The 8,954-nt window shown below is 37.2% G+C and overlaps 1 pseudogene; it reads left to right on the top strand.

The window, feature by feature from the left end:
* The first annotated feature begins 8,219 nt into the window (after positions 1-8,219).
* On the top strand, positions 8,220-8,485 carry LOC136150044 (non-histone chromosomal protein HMG-17 pseudogene; annotated as a pseudogene).
* The last annotated feature ends 469 nt before the right edge of the window (positions 8,486-8,954 follow it).

The following is an 8,954-nucleotide window of genomic DNA, read 5'->3' as shown; positions in this document are numbered from 1 at the left end:
CTCCTGGAGAAGGAAATGGCAACCCACTCCAGTACTCTTGCCTGGGAAATCCCATGGACAGAGGATCCTGGAGGGCTATAGTTCATAAGATCACAAACAGTCAGACACAACTTAGCAACTAAAAAACAACAACGACAATTTTTTCATGGCAACTCTCCAGAGTAGAACTCTTACTTTTCTCTTTTAACAGCTAAGGAAACTGATGCCAAGTGATTCAGTAACTTGCAAACCCAAAATTGGATTAAGGCAGTCTAGTTTAAAAAGATGCACCCTTCCTTCACAGCAACCATCTTGAATGTTTATATTTAGGTGTATCAGATTTTATTTTAAAATGTACAATAAGAAGCAACATTGTATTTGTTCATAAGATGCAATCACAGAAGCATTTTCATTACAAAGAGTTGCTCATTTTTCTTTTTCTAAGATAAAGCAAGTGCATTAGTCATTAGTCATCTTGTTTTTTGAGTGGGCTATTGAGAGAATGGTTGTGCTTTTCTTGGTAAGAGGAAACAAGAAGAACTTGTCCTGGGGTGAAGGGTGGGGTAGGAGGGAGGAAGGGACCTTGGTGATGAGCAGAACTTAGTCTAGATAGAATCTGGCCTGGTCCTGAGATAGGACTGCCATGTTGACAAATTCTTTGTTTGGATGATGACCCAAGACAGGATTCATTCTTTCAACTGTTCCTGAAGCACTGATAGGGATATAGCACAGTCAAATCAATAATTCACTAATAATACATCTGCTATCAGTTGCACACATGTTGAGGGAAAGAATGCCTGCATTTTGAAAGCTATCTTGCCCTAGGGCCAAGGGTGCGAGATGAGGGGCATAGGTAGATAGGTGTGCTACTTACATCCTTATTCATATCACCTAATGCTTCTTAGGTGCTTAGTATAAAGAATAACCAGATGAAAGCACGTGAGTGGGTTGAATAGGAAGAGGAAGTTCCCTTGGGGAATTTGGCTTCAGAGGTGAGGTTAGGGTGCTCTCTAGTGGACACGTTGTGAATTTACACAATATCAGACTGGATGCCGCAAATTGGTTTCTGCTTTTTTTCTTTTTTTTTTTTCCCAACCAAGGGGTTGGTCTCCAGAGTGTTTGAGAAGCAGACCCATAAGAAACACTGTATTTGTGTGTGTGTGTGTGTGTTTGTGTGTGTGTCTGTGTGTGTGTCTGTGTGTGTGTGTTTGTGTATGTGTTGGGAGCTATGCAGCTTCGCCTAACTTCATGTAGAAATCAGGAAATGGTTAGAGAAGAAAGATGTGGGAGTAGTTGATGGCAATAACCCAGAGATTTTATTTATTTATTTATTTATTTATTTATTTTGATTGACAGTTGCATTTTAATTGATTTAATTGAAATTGATTTGACATAAAGCAGTGCACAGAAAATTGTTAACAGTGACCTCAAAGGTTTCCTTTTTTTTTTTTTTAGATTTCATTTTTTTAATTTTTTTTTATTTTTCCCAATTATTTTTATTAGTTGGAGGCTAATTACTTTACAATATTGTAGTGGTTTTCACCATATATTGACATGAATCAGCCTTGGATTTACATGTGTTCCCCATCATGAACCCCCCTCCCACCTCCCTCCCCATCCCATCCCTCTGGGTCATCCCAGTGCACCAACCCTGCACACTTGTCTTATGCATCCAACCTGGACTGGCGATCTGTTTCACACTTGATAATATACATGTTTCGATGCTGTTCTCTCAGATCATCCCACCCTCGCCTTCTCCCATAGAGTCCAAAATTCTGTTCTATACATCTGTGTCTCTTTTTCTGTCTTGCCTATAGGCTTATCGTTACCATCTTTCTAAATTGCATATACATGTGTTAGTATACTGTATTGGTGCTTATCTTTCTGGCTTACTTCACTCTGTATAATGGGCTCCAGTTTCATTCATCTCATTAGAATTGATTCAAATTTATTCTTTTTAATGACTGATTAATATTCCATTGTGTATATGCACCATAGCTTTCTTTCTTTTTTTTTATGTTCTTTTTTATTGTTATTAATTGGAGGCTAATTACTTCACAACATTTCAGTGGATTTTGTCATACATTGACATGAATCAGCCATGGAGTTGCATATATTTCCCATCCCGATTCCCCCTCCCACCTCCCTCTCCACCCGATTCCTCTCGGTCCTCCCAGTGCACCAGGCCTGAGCACTTGTCTCATGCATCCAGCCTGGGCTGGTGATCTGTTTCACCATAGATAATATACGTGCTGTTCTTTTGAAACATCCCACCCTCACCTTCTCCCACAGAGTTCAAAAGTCTGTTCTCTACTTCTGTGTCTCTTTTTCTATTTTGCATACAGGGTTATCATTACCATCTTTCTAAATTCCATACATATGTGTTAGTATGCTGTAATGCTCTTTATCTTTCTGGCTTACTTCCCTCTGTATAATGGGCTCCAGTTTCATCCATCTCATTAGAACTGATTCAAATGAATTCTTTTTAATGGCTGAGTAATATTCCATGGTGTATATGTACCACAGTTTTCTTATCCATTCATTTGCTGATGGGCATCTAGGTTGCTTCCGTGTCCTGACTATTATAAACAGTGCTGCGATGAACATTGGGGTACACATGTCTCTTTCAGATCTGCTTTCCTCAGTGTGTATGCCCAGAAGTGGGATGGCTGGGCATTATGGCAGTTCTATTTCCAGTTTTTTAAGAAATCTCCACACTGTTTTCCATAGTGGCTGTACTAGTTTGCATTCCCACCAACAGTGTAAGAGGGTTCCCTTTTCTCCACACCTTCTCCAGCATTTATTGCTTGTAGACTTTTGGATAGCAGCCATCCTGACTGGCGTGTAATGGTACCTCATTGTGGTTTTGATTTGCATTTCTCTGATAATGAGTGATGTTGAGCATCTTTTCATGTGTTTGTTAGCCATCTGTATGTCTTCTTTGGAGAAATGTCTGTTTAGTTCTTTGGCCCATTTTTTGATTGGGTCATTTATTTTTCTGGAAATTGAGCTTCAGGAGTTGCTTGTATATTTTTGAGCTTAATCCTTTGTCTGTTTCCTCATTTGCTATTATTTTCTCCCAATCTGAGGGCTGTCTTCTCACCTTACTTATAGTTTCCTTTGTTGTGCAAAAGCTTTTAAGTTTCATTAGGTCCCATTTGTTTAGTTTTGCTTTTATTTCCAAAATTCTGGGAGGTGGGTCATAGAAGATCTTGCTGTGATTTATGTCGGAGAGGGTTTTGCCTATGTTCTCCTCTAGGAGTTTTATAGTTTCTGGTCTTACATTTAGATCTTTAATCCATTTTGAGTTTATTTTTGTGTATGGTATTAGAAAGTGTTCTAGTTTCATTCTTTTACAAGTGGTTGACCACTTTTCCTAGCACCACTTGCTAAAGAGGTTGTCTTTTTTCCATTGTATATCCTTGCCTCCTTTGTGGAAGATAAGTTGTCCATAGGTTCGTGGATTTATCTCTGGACTTTCTATTCTGTTCCATTGATCTATATTTCTGTCTTTGGGCCAGTACCATACTGTCTTGATGACTGTGGCTTTGTAGTAGAGTCTGAAGTCAGGCAGGTTGATTCCTCCAGTTCCATTCTTCTTAAGATTACTTTGGCTATTTGAGGTTTTTTGTATTTCCATATAAATTGAGAAATTATTTGTTCTAGTTCTGTGAAAAATACCATTGGTAGCTTGATAGGGATTGCATTGAATCTATAGATTGCCTTGGGTAGAATAGCCATTTTGACAATATTGATTCTTCCCATCCATGAACACGGTATGTTTCTCCATCTGTTTGTGTCCTCTTTGATTTCTTTCATCAGTGTTTTATAGTTTTCTATGTATAGGTCTTTTGTTTCTTTAGGTAGATATACTCCTAAGTATTTTATTCTTTTTGTTGCATTGCACCTTAGCTTTCTTATCCACACTTCTGCTGATGGGCATCTAGGTTGCTTCCATGTCTTGGCTGTTATAAACAGTGCTGCAATGAATATTGGGGTACACGTGTCTCTTTCAGTTCTGGTTTCCTTGGTGTGTATGCCCAGGAGTGGGACTGCTGGGTCAAATGGCAGTTCTATTTTCAGTTATGGTAAGGAATCTCCACACTGTTATCCATAGTGACTGTATTAGTTTGCATTCCCACCAACAGTGTAAGAGGGTTCCCTTTTCTCCACACACTCTCCAGCATTTATTGCTTGTAGACTCTTGAATAGCAGCCATTCTGACTGGCATGTAATGGTACCTAATTGTGGTTTTGATTTGCATTTCTCTGATAATGAGTGATGTTGAGCATCTGTTCATGTGTTTGTTATCCATCTGCCTGTCTTCTTTGGAGAAATGTCTATTTCAATCTTTGGCCCATTTTTTGATTGGGTCATTTATTTTTCTGGAATTGAGCTGCAGGAGTTGCTGGTACATTTTAGAGATTAATTATTTGTCCTTTGCTTCTTTTGCTATTATTTTCTCCCATTCTGAAGGCTATCTTTTCACCTTACTTATAGTTTCCTTCATTGTGCAAAACTTTTAAGTTTAATTAGGTCCCATTTGTTTATTTTTGCTTTTATTTCCATTACACTTGGAGGTGAGTCATAGAGGATCCTGCTGTGATTTGTTGAAGAGTGTTTTGCCTATGTTTTCCTTTAGGAGTTATATAGTTTCTGGTCTTATGTTTATAACTTTAATCCATTTTGAATTTATTTTTGTGTATAGTGTTAGAACGTTTTCTGGATTCATTCTTTTACAAGTGGCTAACCAGTTTTCCCAGCACCACTTGTTAAAGAAATTGTCTTTTCTCCATTGTATATTCTTGCCTCCTTTGTCAAAGATACGTTGTCCATAGGTGCATGGATTTATCTCTGGGTTTTCTATTCTGTTCCCTTGATCTATATTTCTGTCTTTGTGCTAGACCATACTGTCTTGATGACTGTGGCTTTGTAGTAGAGCCTAAAGACAGGCAATTTGATTCCTCCAGTTCCATTCTTCTTTATCAAGATTACTTTGGCTATTCGAGGTTTTTTGTATTTCCATACAAATTGTGAAATTATTTGTTCTAGTTCTGTGAAAATTATCATTAGTAGCTTAATAAGGATTGCATTGAATCTGTAGATTGCATTTTCACTATATTGATTCTTCTGATCCATGAACATGGTATATTTCTCCATAATCCATAATTCAGTTCTTAAAGAAACATAGTTCCAGCTGCTCCAAAAAATCTTTTCAATCTTGCTCCACGCAAAGAACTCAGATCCTCCTCTTCCGTAGTGAAACTCCTACCCCAATGGATTTCCTGTGCTGTTAAATGTAGTTGGAATTATTTAAAAATTAATGAGCATCTTTTAAAAAGCAAAACACTGATGATATCTCAAAGGAAAAAAATAAATCTGTTTTGCTAACTAGTAGCCAGATACATTGATACAGATATAGACTCTACATTTTTAAAAAACTTTAATTAGGGTAAAACATAACATAAATTTTACTATCTCATTATTTTTAAGTGTACAGTTCATTAATGTTAAGTATATTCATATTGCTGTGCAACCAATCTCAAAATTTACAAAACCTAAACTCTATACTCATAAAGCAACTCCATATTTCCTCTTCCCACCCAGCCCTTAATAGAACCATCATTCTATTTTTTATTTCTATGACTTTGACTACTCTGTGAAGTGAAGTGAAAGTCATTCAGTCATGCCCAACTCTTCGCGACCCCATGGACTCTATAGTCCATGGAATTCTCCAGGCCAGCATACTGGAGTAGGTAGCCGTTCCCTGCTTCAGTGGATCTTCCCAACCCAGGGATTGAATCCAGGTGTCCGATATTGCAGGTGAATTCTTTAACAGCTTAGCCACAAGGGAAGCCAAGATTACTGGAGTGGGTCACATATCCCTTCTCCAGTGGATCTTCCCAACCCAGGAATTGAACCAAGGTCTCCTGCATAGCAGGTGGATTCTTTACCAACTGAGTTATAAAGGAAACCCAAAATTTAATAGAATTTTAAAATTTAGCTTAATTTCCCCCCTTTATTGCAACATAATGGATATATAGCACTGAAAAATTTAAAGGTGTACAGCATAGTAACTTCACAAACATGTACTGTGAAATGATTACCACAGTAAGTTTAGTTAAATTTCACTGCCTCAGATAGTTTTTTTTTAAAAAATGCTTTTCCCTTGAGAAGTTCTAGTCTCTTGCTGCTACTGCTGCTGCTAAGTCACGTCAGTCGTGTCCGACTGTGTGACCCCATAGACAGCAACTCACCAGGCTCCTGTGCCTCGGATTCTCCAGGCAAGAACACTAGAGCGGGTTGCCATTTCCTCTCTAGTCTCTTGGCAGCCTTCAAACGTGCCGCACAGCAGCGTTAACTACAGTCACCATGTTGGCCACTACATGCCCAGTACTCATTTATCTTATGACTAGGATGTGTACCTTTTGACCACCTTCATTCAATTCCCCCACCCTTTTCTTTCCTTTTTAAAGCTGATCAATATTTCAGCCATATACCACATTTTATTTATCCCTTCACAGACTCCAAGCTTTTGAGATATACAAAGTCTTTCCAAGGCTGAAGAGATACAAGGCTGTTTCAGTGGCTAGGTAACAGCTGTTGGATGTGGTTTCTGGATAAAAGAATGAGGGATCAGGATCTCTGCCAGCTCACGTAAACAACCAGAAGGTTTCACCTCTGCTTTCAAAAATTCTGTGTATTTAAACTGAAGAAACAATGTGCAATTGAGATTTAGTTTTAATGGGAGAGGGGGAAAGCTATGGTACTTGCTAGAAATTATGAATAATTATTCTTTTAGAAAATTTAAAAATGCTAACCCCAAAAGTTAAAATTACCCTTTATGCTCAAAAACTGGATTTTTCTGTGAAATTTTAGTAAGTGGAATTAAGTTGCTGAGACTTATAGAAATTCTGCCAAGTATGTATTAAAAGGTATTGAATCAAGGTGAAATAAGCTCTATATCCATACAAACTGAAAATGGTTCCGGTTTTCTCTTTTGATTTGCAATCTTACTGCATACTTTTAAAGGGAACAGCTAAAGTGATTTAATTGTCAAAGTACTAAAATGTTGACCTGTACACTTTTGATAAGCTAACTGTAAGAGAAGATTGGCTGGAGGTTTCAGAAAACAGATTTTGGGGTTGAATGCAAGAGAGTCCCTCCTCTAACATCAACATTTAAAAAATATAATCTGAAATGTGTGAAAGCTGTTTCAACAGTAACCAAGACAGAATTTCAGATATGTAAATCCAACTAATAAATACCTTTAGCTTGAACATTCAAAATATTGATAAGTTTGATTCATCACATTCACAAATTATTTTAAAAAATCACATGACAGTTTCAATAGATATAGAAAAATCACTTGATAACATTTAATATATATTCATAAAAACTCCTAACAAACTAAGAATAGAATGACATTTCCTTAGCCTGATAAAAGCTGTTTACAGAAACCCTGTATCAAGCAACAAAGCTTTCCTTTTGAGATTGGAACAAGACATGGATGCCTGCAATCATCACTTCTATTCAGCACTGTCCTTGAGGTCATAGTCTGTGATGTATGAAAAGGGAAAAAAAGATGAAAAGATAAAGGGCTGGAAAGGAACAAACAAAACTGGCATTATTTGCAGACCCTATGATTTTAGGTATTTAAAAACCTTAAATAATGTAAAGATAAATAATTAAAACAGCACAATTCTAGATATAAAACCAGCATTAACAAAATTAATTTTATTTCTACATTCTGGTAAGAAACCAAAAATTGAAATAAAAAATTCGCAATGGTATTAAAAAAAAAAAAAAAAAAAAAAAAAGAAGTCCTAGGTATAAGTCTACCAAAATATGTATAAGACCTCTTCAGGGAAAATGGTAAAACTCTAATGATAGACATTACAGAAGATCAAAATAGTTTATGTGGTACTGAAATGAGCACTGCAGAAGATCTAGAGAGATAGAAAGATTTGTTTATGGATTGGAAGAGTAATATATTTAGTCTCTTCAAATAGATTTATAGATTCAATGCAATCCCAAAGAAAATGCCAGCATAGCAAGCATATTGTAAAATATTTGTGGGAATGTAATTGGATAAGAATTACTAATAACAGGAGCAATGTAGAAGAGGGAAGAGTGATCTGTGGACTAAACAAAACCTGTACATAACAGCATCCCTCTGTGTCTAACACCGTTATGTGTTACCATTATACTCATTGTGCCCATTATGTGTGTCTACCATTATGCCCGAGAGAAAGACCGAAGCGAATGCTACAGGAGATAAAACCAAGGTGAAGGACAAACCACAGAGAAGATCTACAAGGTTATCTGTTAAACCTGCTCCTCCAAAGCCAGATCCCAAGCCTAAAAAGGCACTTGCAAAGAAGAAAGCGAAGGCACCCAAAGGGAAAAAGAATGATGCTAGCAAGGATGGGAATAATCCTACAAAAAGTCAAGCTGCCAAAACAGACAAGCGCAGAAAGCTGAAGGTTCTGGAGATAGCAAGTAAAGTTTCATGATTCCATCCTATTCCTGTTTCCACTCCCATTCTATTTCCACTCTTATCACCATCTCTGTACTCCTCTCCTCAGCTCTATTCCCCATCCCTACAGATCCTTCTTTCTCTCTTTATTCTCATTCTGATCCATATCATATCCTCAGATTCTTTCCTATCCCAATCTCTATCTGGTCTTCATTCCATCCACATCTCCATCTTAATTTTTGTCTTCAGTTTCATTCATCTTTATCATCGCTTCCTGCTTCTTCCAGGGTTTATTTCTACCCATTTCCAATGCCCACCCTTGGTAATGGTGAATCTGTCTTTATTGCCATCTCCATCTTATTTCCAATGCACACCATCCCTATTCTTTTTTTTTATAATTTATACATTTCTTTCCTTATTTTTGATTGTGCTACATCTTCGCTGCTGCTCACAGGCTTTCTCTAGTTGCAGCGATCAGGGTTTACTCTTCATTGCA

Source organism: Muntiacus reevesi, chromosome 18 (assembly GCF_963930625.1).
Source record: "Muntiacus reevesi chromosome 18, mMunRee1.1, whole genome shotgun sequence".
NCBI lineage: Eukaryota > Metazoa > Chordata > Mammalia > Artiodactyla > Cervidae > Muntiacus > Muntiacus reevesi.
Note: the sequence above shows the minus strand (reverse complement) of the source record. Positions and strands in the feature narration are given on the sequence as shown.